This window comes from Gorilla gorilla, chromosome 2 (assembly GCF_029281585.2).
Source record: "Gorilla gorilla gorilla isolate KB3781 chromosome 2, NHGRI_mGorGor1-v2.1_pri, whole genome shotgun sequence".
NCBI classification, from domain to species: Eukaryota; Metazoa; Chordata; class Mammalia; order Primates; family Hominidae; genus Gorilla; species Gorilla gorilla.
Genome location: NC_086017.1, coordinates 186,855,633 through 186,878,523, shown reverse-complemented (window position 1 = coordinate 186,878,523; position 22,891 = coordinate 186,855,633). Strand labels below are relative to the sequence as shown.

The 22,891-nt window shown below is 35.1% G+C and overlaps 1 protein-coding gene, 1 long non-coding RNA gene and 1 other non-coding gene across 17 annotated transcripts in view; 1 reads left to right on the top strand and 2 right to left on the bottom strand.

Annotated features, from left to right (window-relative positions):
• Window positions 1–22,891, bottom strand: part of NAALADL2 (N-acetylated alpha-linked acidic dipeptidase like 2) — a 1,364,432-nt gene that overhangs the window by 22,635 nt on the left and 1,318,906 nt on the right. The gene's annotated exons all lie outside the window — the stretch shown is intronic.
• Window positions 6,833–9,722, top strand: LOC109026412 (uncharacterized). The gene is made up of 3 exons (XR_002005437.4): window positions 6,833–6,900; window positions 7,996–8,207; window positions 9,636–9,722. It is a non-coding gene; the product is annotated as an uncharacterized lncRNA (long non-coding RNA).
• On the bottom strand, window positions 15,621–15,724 carry LOC115934127 (U6 spliceosomal RNA). The gene has a single exon (XR_004069972.1). It is a non-coding gene; the product is annotated as a U6 spliceosomal RNA (small nuclear RNA).

Here is a 22,891-nt window from a genome sequence, read left to right as displayed (position 1 = left end):
AGAACAGAGCCCTCAGAAATAATGCTGCATATCTACAACTATCTGATCTTTGACAAACCTGACAAAAACAAGCAATGGGGAAAGGATTCCCTATTTAATAAATGGTGCTGGGAAAACTGGCTAGGCATATGTAGAAAGCTGAAACTGGATCCCTTCCTTACACCTTATACAAAAATCAATTCAAGATGGATTAAAGACTTAAACGTTAGACCTAAAACCATAAAAACCCTAGAAGAAAACCTAGGCATTACCATTCAGGACATAGGCATGGGCAAGGACTTCATGTCCAAAACACCAAAAGCAATGTCAACAAAAGCCAAAATTGACAAATGGGATCTAATTAAACTAAAGAGCTTCTGCACAGCAAAAGAAACTACCATCAGAGTGAACAGGCCACCTAAAAAATGGGAGAAAATTTTCACAACCTACTTATCTGACAAAGGGCTAATATCCAGAATCTACAATGAACTCAAACAAATTTACAAGAAAAAAACAAACAACCCCATCAAAAAGTGAGCAAAGGACATGAGCAGACACTTCTCAAAAGAAGACATTTATGCAGCCAAAAAACACATGAAAAAATGCTCATCATCACTGGCCATCAGAGAAATGCAAATCAAAAGCACAATGAGATACCATCTCACACCAGTTAGAATGGCAATCATTAAAAAGTCAGGAAACAACAGGTGCTGGAGAGGATGTGGAGAAATAGGAACACTTTTACACTGTTGGTGGGACTGTAAACTAGTTCAACCATTGTGGAAGTCAGTGTGGCGATTCCTCAGGGATCTAGAACTAGAAATACCATTTGACCCAGCAATCCCATTACTGGGTATATACCCAAAGGACTATAAATCATGCTGCTATAAAGACACATGCACACGTATGTTTATTGCGGCACTATTCACAATAGCAAAGACTTGGAACCAACCCAAATGTCCAACAATGATAGACTGGATTAAGAAAATGTGGCACATATACACCATGGAATACTACGCAGCCATAAAAAAGGATGAGTTCATGTCCTTTGTAGGGACATGGATGAAACTGGAAATCATCATTCTCAGTAAACTATCGCAAGAACAAAAAACCAAACACCGCATGTTCTCACTTATAGGTGGGAACTGAACAATGAGATCACATGGACACAGGAAGGGGAATATCACACTCTGGGGACTGTGGTGTGGTGGGGGGAGTGGGGAGGGATACCACTGGGAGATATACCTAATGCTAGATGACGAGTTAGTGGGTGCAGCGCACCAGCATGGCACATGTATACATATGTAACTAACCTGCACAATGTGCACATGTACCCTAAAACTTAAAGAAGTATAATAAAAATAAAAATAAAAAAAAATAAAAGCGTTATGTTGATTTTTTTTTTACCTTTTAAACTTCTTTTTTTTTTTTGCTAAAAATGAAAATACAAACAAACACATTAGCCCAGGCCTACACAGGATCAGTATCATCAATATTGCTGTCTTCCACCTCCACATCTTGTTCCACTGGAAGGTCTTCAGGCACACACTTGGAGCTGTCATCTCCTATGACAACAACGCCTCCTGGAATACCTCCTAAAGAACCTGCCTGAGGCTGTTTTATAGTTAGTTAACATTTTTTTATAAGTAGGAGCACACTCTAATATAACAATTCAAAGTATCATATAGTAAATACATAAACTAGGATTGAAGTCATTTATTATCATCAAGTATCAGGTACTGTACTTAGTTATATGTGCTATATGTTGATATGACTGGCAGCAGTAAGTTTGTTTATACCATCATCACTACAAACACGAGTCATGCATTGTTCTTTATGTTACCAGGCAATAGGAGATTTTCAGCTCCATTATAATCTTATGAGACCACTGTAGTATATGTGGCCCATATTTGACTGAAACATCGTTATTCAGCACATGATTGTATAACATAGATTTGCTTTTGTGTACTATCTTAGACACACTCATCAAAATCCCATTAAAAATAATGAAAATAATTTTTAAAAACATTTGCCAATTTGAGAAATAACTTGAAAGTAGGAGGATATAAATTTCAAACAAGTGCATATTCAACTTTATTTACAGTTTCATTTTTAGCTGAGTTCCCAGATATTTAATCTCTTAAAAATAAGTGTTGACTACAAATCGAAATTACACATTTCAAAGTAAAAATATTACTCATCAGAAAAATGTAAGCTGAATACTTGTAGTAGGTTATTAGCTTCACCATTAATCTCTCATGTGCCTTTTGAAAATAAGATTATTAAAGAGTTGAGCCCAAAGGCAAGGAACACATAGCAAGGAAGGCACAAAAATAATATTTTAATACTTAAGTACAGCAAGTCATTGTGATATTGCTATATTTATCACAGAACATTTTTAATGATGCCTATTCTTAAAATTTTGACATGTTACAGTTTTAAAAAAATGACTTCATTGAATGTTTCTATTCAACTCCATGTAGCAAGGTAAATTTTGCTTTATCTTTTTTAATGGAATTTGAAAATTGTTTTTCACTTTCCAAATGGAGATGAGATACAGTGATATCAATCGTTATTGCTACTATTGAACAGCTGTGAATAAATAAAGGCTTTGAGGATAAACCATACCAGCTTTGCCCTCCTGTGGTTTTATTAACACATAAAGCGTCTGCTCAGAGAAAAATCTTGTCTGACAGTATTTTGGAACCATTTCTTTTCCATTCTTGTTACTTTAGTATTTGCTATTTTTATGTACATTTTTGAGATATGTGTGTATATATGTATATATTTTATGTAAAAATACATGTATATGCAAATTTGTATATGTGATATGTATACACATACTGTTTGTGTGTGTGTGTTTGCGTGTGTGTGTAGTGTGTTGTGTTTAATCAGTCCCATACTAGACTATGAGGAAAAATTCTTTTTATTGTTTTTTTTTTTTTTTTGAGACAGAGTCTCGCTCTGTCACCCAGGCTGGAGTGCAGTGGCGCGATCTCGGCTCACTGCAAGCTCCGCCTCCCGGATTTATGCCATTATCCTGCCTCAGCCTCCCGAGTAGCTGGGACTACAGGTGCCCACCACCACGCCCGGCTGATTTTTTTTTGTATTTTTAGTAGAGACAGGGTTTCACCGTGTTAACCAGGATGGTCTCGATCTACTGACCTCGTGATCTGCCCACCTCGGCCTCCCAGAGTGCTGGGATTACAGGCGTGAGCCACCACTCTCGGCCCTGACTATTTGGAAAAATTCTAAATTTTTTTTTCCCCCCAAATCATGTAACAGAACAGTAAGCTGCTAATTATACTACAAAATATTACATGTGATAGTAATAAAAGTCAGTAAGAATAAAAGACATTCCACACTAAACAAATGTATTTCTGTTCTAAGAAACAAAGGGCTGATAATATAGTTTATAGGCATGAAAGTGAAGATAGAAAACCTTGTATTACTTAAATGTTGTTGAAAATTTCCACAGCAGTCTGTCTTGATATTCTCAAGTTACCATACTCTTCATTTCAAGAAACCTTAATTTTCATTATATTCCCATTATATTCCCAAATCTTAATTTGCATCATATTTGCTTCGTCAAAATAAAACTTTATTTACAGAAATACTACTCATACCACTAATTATCCTACTTGAAAGCATAGTGTGAGGTTCACCTGAATACTGAAGTTTATATGCTTAATGCTATGAAGAATACATTATTATTTTTGCCCTATTGAGGTAGGAAGAACCCTTTAAAGAGGTAAACATTTTGAAAAAAAATGAATTACATCTAAAAAGTAATATCAATAACAGAGAGGGAAAAATAAGAAGAAAATACTGAGTGGTCAGTATCAAAATTATGTTCATCTAAGTGTACAGTTCATGCTGTTTCCCATGCAAGAGATCAAAATACACTGCCCCCAAATAGGCTGCTTTGGCCTATTTGTTATTTAGAGTAAAAAACATTTGAAAAACAGCAGATGCAAGAAGGGCACTCTGAACTTCCTTTTTCTTCCTGAAAGCAGGAGATTAAATTCCTATGTGAAAGACATGCTTATCACTAGGGAAGTGGAGGCTGACAAAAATCTACACAAATAAATCTTGTTGAACTAACAAGCCAATCTTATTTTCCTAGTCACTTTTCCACAACTAACTGCCCTAGCCCACACCCCTCTGTCTTGCTGCTTTTCCACAATTTACTATTCTTTGTTCAGCATTCAACTTCATTTCTTTGAGCCTTCATTTTGTGTGTGTGTGTGATGGCTCTCATGTACATGTAAAAATTACTAAATAAAACTCATATGCTTTTCTCCTGTTAATCTGCCTTAGGTAAATTTAATTCCTAGGCTCGGCAAGAAGCCCTTGGAGGGTAGAGAATAAATTTTGCCTCCCTTACCCCTACAAGACAAGCTTCCTGGCCCATCACCACCATTCTCTCTCTCCATGATCTAGAGCACATTAAAGTTACTTAACTCTGAAACTCTTCTTCCCCACTTGTAAAATGGAAAATATTAGTCCTTACAACCTAGAGTTTTTGTAATAATTACATGAGCTGAAACATGTAAAGTGCTTAGCACAGTGTCTGACATATACAATAAAAAGCTTTATATGTGTTACTTATGCTATTATTTGAGATGTTTGCATTTTGCTTCCTTGGGGACATAATCCCACAGCCCCATAATTCTCAACTGACTTTGTCCTTAGTAACACAGAGCTGTGAGACCATCAGATGACATCTCCTGCCCAGGAAAGAGTTTGTCCAAAAGGAACTTTCCAGGAACAAGGGAGAGACCACTTCTATAGGTCACTGCTAGGCCAAGTACATATCATGCCTTGTAAGAGTCTATACAAATAAACTAGCTGTCCTTTTATATTTGACCATGCCATTAACTAATTGAAAATGCCACCCATTCCCTTTTCTGTAACTACTCTACTTTCCTAGTGCTACTTTTTTTCTGTATATATTCTTATGGTCAAACCAGGAAAAATCTATCTGGCACTCTGGACTGTGCTTCACAGGGAACGACTCCCTTCCTCCACATCCCTAGTAATTCAACCCCACCAAATAACTTTAGATTTTATATTGCTTTAGATAGGAAGGTGTTGGTTTTCTAGCCAGACATATGTTAGTCACAAAGAAGAAAGATTATTTTAAAAGGTGTATGCAGGTCAGAATAATCAGACAGCCAATAGTAGTGGTATACACACAGACACACAGACTGCGTATGAAAATATTATGCTAAACGTATTTTAACTATTAGAGAAAATGTGTCTTGAAGTTCATCAGTAGGTTGAGAGAAGCAAATTCTTTGTAATTTTTAAAGGATCATGGTAAATTATTGAGAAAAAGTTCTACATTGAGAAAAAGTTCTACATTTTCTGACTTGGAGTATGGGAGGAGATCCAGCTACTGACTCTCAGAGATACTGATCAAAGACTTTTGTGGTCTGGATAAACTACAGTACTAATTTAACACAGTTCAGAGTCCAACAACTCATGTTTTGCCAACAACCCTAGGCAGAGTTTGTTGATTTATTCTGATTGCAACCACAGAGGCTGATGGTTTTATCATAGCACTAGTCACATACCCTTGTAACTCTGACAGATACTTATCTCTTCTTGGCAAAGCTCCTGAAGAACACGAGTTTCTTGTTCATTGTGTATTTCTCCAGGTTTCCAAACAGTGGATACTAAATAAATTTGATTGCATAAATTAACAGTGATAAAAGGAATAACTGCTAATACTTGAACATTTAGTATAGGCTTACCCATGTTCCAAGCATTTTGCATATTTTAATGCATATAATCCTCAAAATAACTTAATGTCATAGGTACTATTATTATTTCCATTTTATAAAGAAACAGGGCACAGAGAGGTTAGCTTAACGTCACATAGCCCTTGAGTAGTAGAGTCAAGATTTAGAAAACTACATTATTGAAAGGGTTTTAATTTCAATATTTTAACTGCTTTTGGATTTATTTTAAAACAATATTCCAACAGGAGCTAAATTTGAAACTCATGGATGACAGAAAAAAAGCTTCTGAAAGAAACAACAAAATAGACCTTTTCCAACTTGCCAGAGTGTAGCAATCCCCAAACTGACAAAAATTCACAGCTTCATCAATAAGAAGACAGCAAATAAATTTTCCTCCTTACTCCATGACACTGGTTCCCTTTCAAAGTCAAGTTAGATAGTATGAGATAGTTGCCTGAGAATGTTTTCTAACAATGTAGTCAGTTTATTATAGATACTAAGCACTCGCCCATCCACCCTAAACATTTAAATCTGTATCTCTTTTAATGTAACAATTTAGGGTTGAACCAGCAGGTATTTTCTGAGCATAATAAAGACATTGTTCCAAAAGCAAAAATATAAAAATAAAGAATATAACCTTCAGATATGTGCCTCATAAACTCTGACTCTATCCCCTTCTTATCCACTCTATCTCTGTTAAACGTCTGCCCCTTTTGATAGAGGGAAAAAAATCATGAATTGAGATTTAATCATTGACAGACTTTCTATAAAATTTCTTGAAGAATTTTTATTAAGCAAAATTGGGATCAAAGTCCAGTCTTCGAGATGCAGACTTTGGGATAACTGTTTCTTAATGTAAAGGGACTACAACAGGTAAATGAAAGGGGAAATCTGCTAAAATAAAATTAAGCAGTTGAAGACAGATTTTAAGTTGTATTCACTTTACTAAGAATGGTACTCGATAGTTTCCATAAAAGAATTGGTCAGAGAGGTCCAAACAAATAAGCACTGGGGGGAAAAAAAGACTCTGTTTTCTGAATGGCAGTTGTTGGTAATGTAAGAACAATAAGAGAATTAGAACGTTGGATGGGGGAAGGAGAGCCAATGTTACAGGCTGAAAGAATGAATGAGCGACACAGGATGAAAGAGAGCAAGTGAACAGGCTACTGGGGAGGTATGTCAAATGGAGGAGAGGACAGTAATATGAAAGAGTTGAGGGGAGAAGGTCTGATTTGTTTTAAGACAGGCCTTGGAAGTATGTTTTCAAATCAGAGGGCAGAAATCACTGCAGCAACCAAAACGATTGATAATGTGTAGAAATGAAGGTGAGAAGAGTTCTGAAAATTGATAGAGCAAGGCCATAAGGTAGGAGAAGGAGGAGGCAAGAATAGAGGTGACCAACTTAGCTTTGGAAAAAATTGCTTTTACTCTTAGACGGAAGTGAGGGAGAAAAGGATACAGACGGTGAGACATAAAGGGATGAAAAAAGACAGAAAGCTCCTGTGCTGGCTCAGTTAAAATACTTTATGACTCAATTCTATTAATAGAATGTATTTGCTATTGTCCACTAATACTACAAGTGTGGCAGTGTCCTGCCTAACCACTGCTACAACTCTTCTAGCCCAGGAGGACTCCTGTGATGTTAACACATTATTGCTTCTTCGTTGACTCTTGTGGTATCTGTATATGATAACACATTGGGGTTAGGTTCAGTGATTCTTTCTGATGGGGTGCCCAAAGCAATTTCATCCATGATCACAGACTTAGATGAATTCAGGCGAACAGACTTCGCAAATGCTAAGGAAACATCTAATAAGAATTGAAAGAGAAAGTACTTTACCTTTGAATCATCTAGTTTCAAGCATAATGCCTAGAATAGAATAGGCACATAAATGTTTGCTGAATTAATGAATTTATGAATGAAGCAAATAGCAGTTTTTGTTTGTTCATTTGTTTGTTTTAATGAGGCTTTAGAGAAATCAGATTATAGTTGCAGAAGTTTAGTAGCTATAAGGTGAATTTTGAGTAATAACTACTATTATTACAAGTAATTTCATCTGAAAATAATATTATTCAAGGATAAAGAAAATATTCCCTTTCTATATTAAGTATGACAGATGAACGAATTTACATTCAACAAATATTTTATGTTTGAATTTTGTTTTGTTTTGTTTTACTTAATGTCTCAGACACTCACTCCTATGGACTCCCATATTTACTTTTCCTTTTTACATCTTCCTGCTTCTATATTTGCCATCCACTATCACAGATGCCTGTAACAACATCACCAACCACAGTTGGGGTAATGGAGAATTTCTAAAAAAAAAAAAAGGCCTTACTACTTTCTGATCATATCTTAGATATATCATAAGCCAAACATCCTACTCTGAGTCAACTCAAGTCAATGGGGTATATCATCTATTAGAAAAATGTGGGATATTTGGGAACATCTACAGAAACACTATACAGTAGAACTATAATGTAAGTTTCATGTGTAATTTTACATTTTCTAGTAGTACATTAAACTACATAAAAAAGAAATCAATGAAGTAGTTTTATTTTATTTGCTGAATATTATAATTTCAACATGAATCAATATAAAAATTATTAATGTTATATTTTCACTTTATTTTTACTTTTCGGTAGTATGTCTTAAAATCAAATGCACACTTTATACTTAACATCTTAATTTTCACTAGCTACATTTCGTATTATCAGTAGCCACACATTGCTAGTGGCTACCACATTGAGCAGCATAGATCTATATAGGTCCAGATCACACAACCACAGGGTATTTTTTAACTAACAGCTAATTGAGTTCCTTAAAAAAATTATTTAGAATTATTTTTTTTTTCTGCAAACAAACCAATAAGTCAGGCTTATAACTACTTATATCTACTTTACTATGTTGTTAGGCTTATAACTACTTATATGTACTTTACTATGTTGTTAGGCTTATAACTACTTATATCTACTTTACTATATTGTTAGGCTCTGTATACTCTTTATAGACATCTGATAAGTGAGTAGTAGGAATAAGCCAGGTATTTTTTTTTTTTTTTTTACATTTTTTTTTATTATACTTTAAGTTTTAGGGTACATGTGCACACTGTAGGTATTTTTAAAAAATAAGGATTTAAAAAATTTCTGTTTAACTTTTTCTTTTAAAATGAATATAGGTAACGAAATGGAAATCTGAAATAACAATGTATTTCTTAACATTCATATAAGTCAAACATTTTTGGCTGCATGCTGCCTGTGTAGAGGTCTTGTTTATGTCTAGCTTACCATAAATCTTAATGTTTCGAATTTTAGTATCAAGGAAAGCATATAAATATCTTATAGTCTCGTTAAAAGAACTTGAAGATGTCCTCCCACCGCTGAGGCCTTTCATCATGTAATTCAGAGTAAAGATAAGTGGTCATGTTATCAAACCCTAAAATAATAGTGTGTATTAGAAACACTGACAGATCTTTAATTGTAGCAGCACGAAGTATACTACTAACTGTACCATACATCATCAATAAATAGGAATTTAGGATGCAGTTTGCTGCCTTGACCTTCAAGCTCCAATTGTGTTTCAGTCATCAAGAGTTCATAAATAATATAATTTACAATCTCTGAAAGGAGACTATGTGGACACAATAAACCACATATGTTATATGGGGGAAGAGCGGCTATATAGTTGGCTTCATGGTCTCAAATTCAGTGAACCTTACTGGCAGAATTCACTTATGTCAACTTATTGCTTTTCAATCAGTAGCAAATAGCTAGTGTTTACTGTCATATTTTTTTATGATCTTATAACAAGTGTTCATTTTAGAGAAACTTAGATGTTGGCCTGTTAAGCCAAAAACATTTAAGTCTCAAAGATCTCTCAGCAAACGTTTTTCTGATTATCACTTTAAGATGAATACCCCTGAACTACATGAAAAGTTAAAATTATACTCTCCTGTACCAGAAAGAGAGCTACGATCGAGAGGACTTTATTTATGGACAGTAACATTCCTACTTATTCTGAGGTCATGCTTCCTGAACACTGCAATCAAATTAAAATAACCTTAAATAGCACTTGGAAGGGCAAATAACTCACAAAGCCCAACAGACTGTCCCTTAAGAGAGGTAGAAGAAAACTGAATAACTGAAGCAATCACCAGCAGGTTCTAGCAGCTAGACACAATGATATCAATTAGAAGTAACCAATAAAAATACAGAAATGAAAAAAAGAAATAACAGAAAACTAAACCATTCATTTTTCTAGTTTTCAGCAGCAAACCATCTGTAGTTATTTTGTCATAGAGGCAAATGACACTCTTTGAGGACTCTATTGTATTATAAAAGAATATATAACTTGACCTTCAATCAACAAGAGAAGGTTAAATGTTATTTAAGTAGATTTTGAGAAACATAACAACTGTGATACCTTTCAGTAAGGTTTTCTTGAGAAATACCCTTCCACTTTCTCATTACCATCTCCTGAAGACTGGAGTTTACTAATTATAAGATCCTGCTTAAGTACCATCTACCTATTACCATGATACATGCCTAAATCCTACCCCCGCTGAAAAGAACAATAACACAAACCTTTTACTCCTCGATTTCTCTGTAACTATTCTTCACCTTTTTGGCAGTTATTGTTGAAGATATTTTATATGTATTTTAGATTCTAAGGCATGGAGAAACACTAAAATGTTGCAGAAGAAACACTAAAATGTCACAGAAGTTAGGTTACAACAGCAGGAAGGATCTACTATTCGTAGGGCTGGAGAACGGAAATATTTGGAATTATTAAAGCTGAGAAGCTCAAAAGAAGTGTCCTGTGAAGTTGAAACTCAGGCCTCTGAATAGGGGCCACTGCTTAGCTATAACTGATGTCTCTGAGATCAAAGATGGAACCCTGTGTAACTGGACCCCAGACCTATGAGGAAGGACTTTAGTCCGCTCACGCTGGTGTCTCTGATGAGTATTGTGAGTCTGATTTAACTAATTTTGGAAAAAGTGAAAATCAGTGCTAACTTCTACTACTAGAATGAACTGTCACTACTTAGGTGAAGAAGCACTGTTAGGGTGACAATGACAGGAAAAGAAAGCAAAAACAGGAACAAATTGTAAATAGAAGCATCTTTTCTTCCTCCTCCTGACTTCCAGCTTTCTTTTACTGCTTCATACTATAGTTTATCAGGGAGTCAACTGGCAAAGTGAAAATGCAGTTTGTAGAGTCCTAGTCCCAGGTTAACACAAGATAGTATACAAGGTTGGGATTGCAACAACAACAAAAATAAATAAAGCTTAATAAACTAGCACATCTATTCAGAAGAAAGCCATTGTCTAATCTACACTCATATTCCCTGTATTATCTATTGCACTGAGCTGAATGTTGACTGCAAAGATACATCCAGATTTTAATCTCTAGGACCTGTAAATGCTACCTTATTTGCAAAAAGTGTCTTTGCAGATGTTGATATGGTTTGGCTGTGTCCCCACCCAAATCTTGAATTGTAGTTCCCATAATCTCCACATGTCTTGGGAGAGACCCAGTAGAGGGTAACTGAATCATGGGGTGGTTAACTCTTGCTGTTCTCATGATAGTGAGTGAGTTCTCAGGAGATCTGATGGTTCTATAAGGGCCTTTTCCCTCTTTTGCTGGGTGCTTCTTGCTACTGCTATGTGTAAGTTTCCTGAGGCCTCCAAAGCCATGCTGACCTGTGAGTAATTAAACCTCTTTCCTTTATAAATAACCCAGTCTCAGGTATATCTTTATTAGCAGTATGAGAACAGACTAATACAGATGTGATTACGGATTTTGATATAAGGAGATTATCCTGTATTATGTGAGTGAGCCCTAAATCCAATCACAAGTCTCCTTGTAAAAGAGAGATGGGGAGAGATTAAACAGATACACAAAGACGAGAAGGCCATGTGAAGACTGAGGCAGAGATTGGAGTGATGTGGTCACAAACAAGGGAATGCCACAGCCACAGGGAATGGATTCTCCCTTAGAGCCAGAGAAAACGTGGCCCTGCTGACCTCTTGATTTCAGACTTCTGGCCTCCAGAAATGGAAAGGAATAAATTCCTGTTGTTTTAAGCCACCTAATTTATGGCAATTTGTTATGAAAGCCACAGGAAACTAATACATTTAGGTTATGCCTTTTACATAATAGATATTAAAATTTTATGAAATAAGTAAAATGGGAATCACAAAACCTTTGATTTACATAGAGAAAGTTTAATCTACATAGAAAATCTACTAATACAACATAACACTAATGAGTTAAGATAAATGGAACCTGTCTACACCTAATCAAAATTGTATGCAACATTAACAATTTGACTTTGGAAAATATGATTTTATGGATATCAAGCCTTTCAATTGTGACTTATAATAATAAATATATAAAATAAAAGGGCAAACATTTTCTGAAATAAAATGAAGCACAGGTACTCATCAACCTCTAGTAGTTCATCTAGAAAAATATTTTACTACATTTTTAATTCTTAACTCTCTATGTCTGAAATGACTTTCTATTCACCCATGTGATATTCTATTTCAGGAAAAAAGATGGCATTATGAATCAGCTTTGAAACATTTCTATTCTTTAGTTGTTCAAAGCTATCTATTTAATTTCATGGTTAAGAAAAGAAAAGAGAAATTGGAAACACAGGAAATGTACAAACCACCTGCAGAGAGGATACTTAACATTTGGTGCCTATATTACATTCTTCCCTCTAAAACTTTTGTGTCTGACAAGGCTACATTTTATTGGCTTTTGAATTATATTGTGTAAAATTAGATTGAGTTAGCATATCATCCAAACTCCCTGGTGTAGCATATGTAAGCTTTGATTAGAAGATGAGACCTACTATGATTAGCAATAAAAAAATTGGAGGCACTGTACCTGGCACATTTGAAGGCTATCCCTTCCAGAAATATTTGGCTATGTTTCCTCCCATTTCACATTATTGCATAAAGAGTAGATTACTATTTGCATGCAATTATTTTGGATGAGAAAGAGAAGGCAAGGCAAATTTTTAGTCTACATTAGGATTAGCCAAATATAACTAGACATACACAAACAGAACTTCTTCTCAAGATTATTTAGCCATTTAAAATGCATAACAAAAGTAATCTTGCCTTGTCAATCATATTATTTGAGCTGAAGTCAGCAGAATCCCATTTAGAAAAGATTCATTCTTTCTACATCACAGCTGTTAAAATCCACTGCTCATGGGAAAGACCTGTGATTCTTGATTTCTTCCCTCACCTTCATCCTCATACCTAATCCATCACCAAGTTTTTGTAGATTATATGTCTGAAATGTTACAAGTTAATCTTCTCTATATTTGCATTCCCACCAACATGATCTCTGTGATGATTAATTTTACATGTCAATGTAGTGAGGCAATACTGCCCAGTTGTTTGTTCAAACACTAGTCCATATGTTGCTGTGAAGGTGTCTTACAGATGTTAATTAACATTTACAATCAGTTGCCTTTAAGTAAAGGAGATTGTCCTTGATAATATGGGTAGGCTTCATCTAATCAGTTGGAGGCCTCAAAAGCAAAACATGAGGCACCCTGAAGAAAAAAAAAAACTCTGCCTTAGACTATTAATATAACATAGAAATTCTAACTAAATTTATAGCCTGCTACAGCCTACCTACAGATATTGGAGTCAAGACTATAACATCAACTCTTCCCTGAGCTGTCAGCCTTCATTGTCCACAGATTTCAGACTTGCCAACCTCCTCTGTCATATGAACCAGTTCCTTAAAATTACACACAGACACACACAGAGACATACACACAGACACACACACACACACATGCACACAGATATACGTGCAATCTCCTATTGTCCTATTGTTCTGTTTCTCTGGAAAATCCTGACTGACATGCCTAGATTATTAAAAGACCACATCATTTCTAATTTTTCCATTTCTTCCATTACCTCTAAAATCTGTTTTCTACATAGCAATCAGAGATATACAGAATACATGATGATAGATTATACATAAATAGATAAAAAGTATGTTACAATCTACCTATAATCAGATATTAAAGGCCCTGAAAATAATGCTTAACCCCTCTCTATGGCCTCTAGGCCCTTGTTTAATTTTTCAGTCTCAGCCCAAGTTAATCCCCAAATCTATTTAGCTACCTTAAAGGAAAAGGTTATATTTCTTTCCTTCAAGACAATTGTAAAGTTTGTGATTACATATTTATTTGGTCTTTTGTCTGCTTATTCTGTGTTCCTTCCCAATAGAAAGTAAAGTCCCATAGGGTAAGGTTGATATTTACATTTTTGAGCATTGTATTCTCAGTGTCTGGTACAGTTCTGCCTATGGTAGACACTGCGTACTTCCTGAATTAATAAGTATAATGAAATCAGTAGTAATTTTAGATAAGTATTTTGAAAAAGTGACATCAAATTCTAACTTACAGGTAAGAAAGGTAGTAAGATTAAAAAGAGAATCAGGAAATGCAAGAAACAAAATATTACCCAAGCCATAGGCATTAATCTTACAGTCTAGATAGGAGTAATAGCAAATATTAAATATCCATTTTTGTATGTGTAAGATAAAATATATTCTGCTTCTCTTTTGGTTCACAGTATGATCATTTTATTCAAACTCAGTTTTAAATCTTCTTTTTATACCAATCCATTCTGTGAACTTATTACAATTTTTTTTTTTTTTTTTTTTTTGAGACAGTCTCATTCTATCACCCAGGCTGGAGTGCTGTGGACCAATCTCAGCTCACTGAAACCTCTGCCTCCCAGTTTCAACTGATTCTCCTGTCTCAGCCTCCTGAGCAGCTAGGACTACAGGGGTGCACCACCATGCCCAGCTAATTTTTTTGTATTTTTAATAGAGACGGGGTTTCGCTGTGTTAGCCATGCTGGTCTCAAATTCCCGACCTCAAGTGATCTGCCCACCTTGGCCTCCCAAAGTGCCAGGATTACAGGCGCGAGCCACTTTTGTTTGTCAAAAAACAAATGCCTGGCCGAATTTGTTTTTTAAAATAAAATTCAGAATGGCTGCAACCAGGTTCTATCCCTTAACCAATTTATGTAATTTACCATCTCTGGTAACTTTGAAGAAAAAAAACTAATGTTTCTGAACTTCAGAGCCCTTACCAACACAATGGGGAAAATATCTACCTGGATGAGTAATCTGATAGATCAAAAAAGTGTATACAGAGCCCCTGGGAGTACACGGAGAGAGAGAGATGGTTTTGAAACAAGAAAGGCCTGGTAAAATTACCAGCTCCAACAATTATTACATAAGGTATTGTGAAGACCAGAGATATGCATCGAGTATATGAAGTGCCTGGTACACGAGTTTTATTTAGTTCTTAAAATTCTCATAGGCAGTATCCTGATAGCCTAACCGTTGTTTGATATGGACACGTATTATACATGGAACAATCCCAGTAAAACCTGGTGTGGGCCGACAAAACCCCAGTAAAACCCCACCATGACCAATTATGGCACAAGTCAGGTCCCAGTTCTTTTCAGATCCAGGGACAATGGCATAAAGGACCAACAAAGTTTCTCTGGATAAATTAGTCAACAAACATTTTTCGAAGTGCAGTAAAAGATACAAAATCTGCAACAGTCATCATGCAGGATTTGGAAGGCAGAAGTAGAACCGAATCTGCTTTCTTCAGCAATGGTTGCAGGCAGATAAACAGGCAAATGTCGGAAGGAGATTCACAGAATTTCTCCGAGAGCTGCTGGAAGTTGCCTGTCTGAGAACTGCAGGCGGCTGGAACTGTCATTGAAGGTTCTATTTCAGTTCTAGTAGTTCTTGATTCTATGAAACTTAGCTTAAAGAAAGCTAAGAAAACTTCAAGCTTCGTTGACTTTAAAATATATACATTTTTTATTTATAATAATATGGAACACCTCAGGAATTGTCACGTCATCCTTGCGCAAGGGCCACACTAATCTCTGTATCATTCCAATTTTATTATATGTGATACCAAAGTGAGCATTTCCTTCACTTTTATATCTTCAACACTTCTAATGCACATACAAACTTAGAATTCCATTCAAATTATTCCTAATTTGAATATCTAGATTGCCTTCTAACTTTCTCATTGAAACTTGTCAGATAAAGGTAGACTGGGAGGAAATACTAGAACCTCACTATATGTAATTTGAGGGTTTGTTGCAGTTTTTTAAGGATTATATCAATTGCACATTAAATCATGTATTAAATTTAGCTCTAATTATAGACTATGGGGTGAGTACTTCCCATTTCATCCGTTATTGCCCTTATAAATTTCCAACTTGATCTAATCTAAGTATGATTATAAATTTATAGACCTTTTTTTTTTAATCAGTTAAAAATGTTGTAGTCTTGTGTTCTTAGCAAGCAGACTGGTTAAGCAGCACAATCAAGTGTAGTGGCTGGCAAATCATGTACTCCTCCGAGGTGACTGTGGAAAAAACGGCAACATTCATATTCCTTTCCTTGTCAACTAGTGTAGCTCATGTAAGCTTTCATTTGAACAAAAGATTCCACTGGGGATGGTGTACAGGACTAAATGTGTGCTTTATAGAATCGTGCCTATTGGCTCCCTGTCCTTTCCTTGTGTTTCATCTCAATATGCTATACTTGCTCCGTATTTTTTTTGTGGCTTACAGATCTACTTTCTTATTATAAGAAGAAAATTTTGCTACTCAAAATCTAGAAAATGTCAAGTGCAAAATGATTCCTGAGCATTTCATCTCCTAAACACATGATTTACACAGCAATTGGAAACTTTAGTTTCATTATGTAGCAAAATGAGGTTTTAGGTGCTTCAGTACAAAGAAAATACTCAGCATGATCCTTTCTCTTAATTCTCTTTGGATCATATTAAATCAGAAAGATATTTATACACATAAAAATACAATAAAATAGCAGATAAAATAAAGGAGAGAGAAACAAATGCTAAAATGTCTAACATGGTTTCATAGGGAACCTAGATTTCATTATTTTTCTTCCCCCATTGAAATAATTATTTCCCTGAAATGCATTTAAAAATATGGAAGTAAAGTTATATTAGTTATGAATACTTCCTCAGCTAATATTTTCATTATCTTAGAGATTCACTAGTTTATCTTTTCTTACTTAATTGATTAAAGAATAAATGTCATGGAAGTTAAGTGACTTATTCTGGAGTCTTTTGGTGTCTTCAGCCCACAACTCTAAGTTCCCCGTCTACTGAGCCCTCCTCTATACTACATCGTTATTTATGTAAAAGCATTTTAAGTATAGTATATGAGACTTAGCAGACAAATATGCCTACTTTTTAAATTACATCTAAGATTTACAGAAACATGAAGGGATAGACACTATTTTGAGACAAGGTAATTTTATTGATTCAGGACAACAAGGCATATCTCTTATCCAGAAGTAGGGATATATTTGGTGTCTCACAGATGCAATTTTGTCACTATCAAGTTAGGGGATGTAACTCTGAAATGTGGAAAACGTAATCTATACATATCTGGCTATATTAACACTATAATCTCATTAAATTTGTTGGTGATTTCTGAGCAAACTAGGGATAATTTGGATCAAATGTATGCAGTATTGTCTAGTAGAAAGAGTGGTGGTTTTTAGAGAAAACAAACTAGGTTTGAATCCCATTTCTGCCGCATGTTAACTTTTCCTAAGCCTCGGTTTTCTTATATGTATAAACGGAATAATAAGACCAATCTGGCAGGATTGTTAGAAGTGTTACAAATAATACATGAAAAATGTGCAGCACAGTGCCTGGCATACATAAATCATCCTCTGTGGAAAGTATTGTTGTTATTATTAGTCTTAATTATTCAATGCCTCATCAAGTCAAAACTCACCCTCAGACTGGCAATGGGTCTTGACTTGCAAATATGACAACAGCAATTTTTTCTCACTTTAAATGAGAATATACCTTAAAACTGAAAGAAACATTTTTATAAAATCCAAACAGTTATACACATAAGGATTTCTATTTTGATACTAGCAGACTGGATCTCAGACTAATTACCCTTATTTCACTGTCAATTGAAATTTTTAAAACAAGTTTTTAAATGTCTAATTAAATTGTATTTGAATGTTGTCTGTTAAAATGAGATATGTTCTTTGTTCTAATATTGACAAAATGAGTGAAAAAAATGAGGCTTGAATTTCGGTATATTAATCTGTTTTTTCTTAAAATTTGGGGGCTTTTTGCTCCTTCTAGAAATGGAAACTTTAAAAATATTAAAGGGATCCATAATTATAAAACTAATGTATGTATTTATTCATAAAAGGGTAAAAGGGAATGCATATAATGATCAACGTTACAAAAATTTTGTATATGAACCAGGTCTTCGACCTTCTTTTGGAAATTTTACATTGTCATTGTGTAGATTATAAAATTTTGTATGCGTACATAGATTCTTTTGTGCAAGTGGTCGCTATTAAAATATGTTAAAAGCATTATGGTAATTCTTAATCACTGTTTTTTTCATAGTCTAAAGAAAGCAGAGGCATTGCTGATAGAATTAATGACAAGAAAAACAATGGTGGGATTTTAGTTCCATTCAGACCACCCACACCTCACTAAAAGAAAGTACAACCTGAACAAAGTAGTCATTATCCCAATCAAACACGGAACATGAGGTCCTTTCGGGACTTATATAACCAACTCTAATTAAAACACTATGAAAACTGTATAATGAGATCATTGTTATTCTGTAGTGATTTGGGGGGTTTGGGTTTCAACCTCTTAAAATTATGTATGTACTGAATATGTAGCTGGAAACTGATCATATAATACCTGAGAAATGTGGCTTTTTAATAGTTCTGTCTCATGTCATTGCTTGCCTAAATATAAACTGGTTCTAACATCTTTCAAAAGCAAAGTTTTGGGAGCTTATGCGTTTGAAAAGTACTTTTAGTGGATTGCTTTCTTTGTTTATTCTTGGTTAAAGGCAGAAGCATCTTGACATTTACATTGCTATCTTTCTGCTTTCAAGGATGCTAACAAAAAAAATGGTCTTGGCTTGGATTAGCTTGAAATGGTCCCCTGAGCTTCCACAAGGTCATTCTGGCAATCTCTGAAATAATTTCCTTTGTTATGAACCTGCTGTGACATCTTCCATAAGGACACAATGTCAGAGACACACAAAGGCATGCACATGTATATACATATACATATACTGTCCCTCAAATTACAAATGGGCTGTGCTCTCCAAACTCCTCCTGATTATGCCATTGTTTGGAACTCAGAAGTGTTTTCCCAAAGAAACAATCATATAAGTGTAGTTACTTAGATAGTCCCTATAGTCTGCTTAGCCAAGATGTAGCTGAAATACCATACATAAGAATGAAAAATGGGATACCGGACCATAATCAATAGTTTTGTTTTAAATATAATAATTAGCCTTTAATTCATCTCTAATGGTGGTGTTAGAGGATGTTCACTTTTCCTAAGAGTCCTATTTCTATCTAGCAGCCAGAATTAGACACTGGCTCATGTTTGCTTCCTTGATTTCTCATGCCTTTCAAATCAATCCAAAGGAAAGAGTGAATCTCTGATTCTCTTTTCCAAAGCCACACCAAATTTCCTATCCTTTTGTAAAATTTCCCTATAAACCTATCTCACCACAGTAATGCAGCAGTGTGTGTTTGTGTGTGTGTGTTAGAATGGGGAGGAAGGGAAACCCTTATTGCTGTTTAACTGCTATCTCTTTAAATGTGGAGAGAGAATAAAGATGAGATTTTATGGAGATGTGCCCTCTTAATGTATAAATGTGGGGTCATGTTCATATACCTTACACACATGTTATTAGTGGTGTATTAATAGAAATCCTTTGTCATTATATTTTTGTTTGGAGCAGTTTTGAAATCCCACTGCTTTCTATTTGTATACTAAAAGATTAAAATCAAAGATCTTTCTGTTTCTGTTCAGTTTAGTCCAATCACTTTAAATAAAAGAGAGGACAATAATTATTGCTCTCTCATTTTAAGACTATGTAAGCTAGTGTATGGGTGAGTGAAGAAAGGAGATAGAGACACAACAGTAGCCTCAAGGACTCATAACCTTAAACATTGGAGTAATTTTTGACAAGGCTGGAAATCTTGCTGAAATTTGCTAAAAGAATCTAGGAAGAAGCATTTTTTTTAAAAGATATTAAATTTCAGCCACAAAATGGTTGATGCCAAAATCTAAAATGTAGTTTAAATGTCAAAAGTTAAAACATAGGAGAATATGCCCCAGAAGACCATGATGCTTACAACAGTACTCCCCAAACACCTAAAGAAAGTGATTAGAGAGAGGTCTTTTCTACTGGAAAAAGTTTGTCATTTAGAGTCCCAAGATTTATTTTGAAAGCTAGTGCTACTTAGATATTTTATTTACTATTTATTTATTTATTTATTTATTTTTTGAGTCAGAGTCTTGCTCTGTCCCCCAGGCTGGAGTGCAGTGGAGCCATCTCGGCTCACTGCAAGCTCTGCCTCCCGGGTTCATGCCATTCTCCTGTCTCAGCTTCCCAAGTACCTGGGACTACATGCGCCCGCCACCACGCTTGGCTAATTTTTTGTATTTTTAGTAGAGACGGGGTTTCACCGTGTTAGCCAGGATGGTCTCGGTCTCCCGACCTCGTGATCCGCCTGCTTCGGCCTTCCCAAAGCGCTGGGATTACACGCGTGCCACTGTGCCTGGCCCTTATTTACTCTTTTCTTAACTGCATATTTAATGTCTCTCCTCAAACTCTTTATTTTCTATGAAGATGTTGCAACCCCTTGATTGGCAAGCAATTAGCAAAGTTTAATAAAGGGAAGGACAATACATTGAAAATTAAACATGAAGGAAATACTTCACTGCTGTGATTCTGGGGAAAGAGAACTTGTGTCACTTAATTTTTAAATATGTCTCCCTTGGTTAATAGCGATATGGGGGAGCTTTGGAAATGAGAACATTATCAGAGTCTGAAATATTAATAATCTTTTGAGATCTATTTTAGAGATGAAAAACTGACGCTCAGAGATGCTAATTATCTTGCTGCAGATCATTTAAGAAGAAAAAGACAAATTTTCATCTCAAATCTCTTCCCACTTTTAAAAATCCCAAGTCCAGTGCTCTCCTATAATATCATTGTTATTTGGTATTCTTAATTTTGAAAGCTATTCTAATGTGGAGAAGTGAGATGCTAATCACAAAAAGCAATATTAAAACTATATCGTATGACAAATAAAAGACAATTCAACAGAGAAAAGAGAGTCTTAACAAACAACGCTGGAACAACTGGACATCTACATGCAAAAAAAAAAAAAAAATCGAAACACAGACCTTATCCTTTTCATGAAAATTAACTCAGAATGGATCATAGACCTAAATGTAAAATGCAATACTATAAAACTTCTAGAAGATAATATAACAGAAAATCTGAGTTACTTTGGGTTTGACAATAACTTTTGAGGTATGAGACAAAAAGCATGATTGAATTATGATTTAATTTTCAAATTTCATTAAAATTAACAACTTCTGCTCTACAAAAGGTACTGTTAAGAGAATGAAAAGCCATAGTCTGAGAGAAAATATTTTGTAAAACATCTACCTAATAGAGGATTGGTGTCCAAAATATAAAAATACGTCTAAAAACTCAACAATAAGAAAAAAACCCTGAATTTTAAAAATGGGCGAAAGAGCTGAACAGATATCACATCAAATAAAATATATAGACGGCAAATAAGCATATGAAAAGATGCAAAACATCATATATCATTGGGGAACTGCAGATTCAAACAACAATGAAATACCAACATACCTCTATTAGAATAGCTAAAATCCAAAACACTGACAACAAATGTGGATGAAGATGTGGAGCAACTGAAAGTTTCATTGACTACTGGTGGACAAGAAAAATGATATAGCCCCTTGGAAAGACAGTTTGGCAGTTTCCTACAAAGCTAAACATAGGCTTACTACATTATCCAGCAATTGCACACTTTAGTATCTGCTGAAAGAAACTGAAATGTATGTCCACAAAAAAGCCTGCACCAAAATATGTAGAGCAGCTTTATTCACAACTGCCAAAACTTGAAAGCAACAAAAATACCCTTCAAAAAAATGAATACTAGTCAATGATAAAAAGAAATGAACATGGAGAAAATGCACTGCATATTGCTACATGAAAGAAGTCAATCCAACAAGGCTGCATACTGTACTATTCCAAATAGGTGACATTCTGGAAAAGGCAAAACTATGGAGACAGTAAAAAGATCAGTGGTTGCCAGAGGTTTAGCAGGGAGGAATGAATAGGTGGGGCACAAGAGATTTTTAGGGCAGTAAAACTATTCTATATGATCCTGCAACAGTGGGTACATATTATTATACATTTGTCAAAGCCCATAGAATGTACAACCTAAAGAGCAAAGCCTGATATTAAACTATTCATTTTAGTTTGTATCAATATTGGCTCACTAATTTTGTATCAAGATTGGCTCATGGTAACAAATGTACCAACACACTACTGCAAGATATTAACAATTGGGATAACTGTGTCTAGGAAGAGGGGATGCTGAGGAATCATATGAGAATTCTGTACTTTCTGCTCAATTATTTTCTAAGCCTAAACCTGCTTTAAAAAATAAAGACTATCAATTTGTTTAAGAAAATCAAATTATAGTCGGAATGCACAGGTTCACCAGGGCAGACTCGTTGCTCTGCCTTTGTAGAGTAATAACTACAGGGAGCAAAAAAGGATCTAATGGCAAAATACAGATGCCCAGAGATCCCCTCTCCAGACACACCCAGTATCCAGGAGTGGTAGAGCACTGCCTACTGGAATGACAGTAAAGGATGGAGTGAGATACAAGATTTAGAATTCTTAACAAAATGCATAATCCCCTGTCTACTCAAGAGCAACAAGTCAAATTTCACACCGCTGGATTTGATAGTACTGATATTTTGTGATGCTTTGTAATTTTCAACATACTTTCATTTACATGGTCCCGGAACATAGATATTGTTTTGCTGGCTCCCCATTGCTGACCAAGTTCAGTACTTCCAATGTACTTTGCAGCTTTTTCATTTATGGCATTGCAGTCTATCCTTGTGCCCTTTCCCTCTCCCCTTACTCAGAATTAGATGTCCCCTTGAAAACAGAGGCTGTGAGGCTTAATAGTCTGTAGAGCT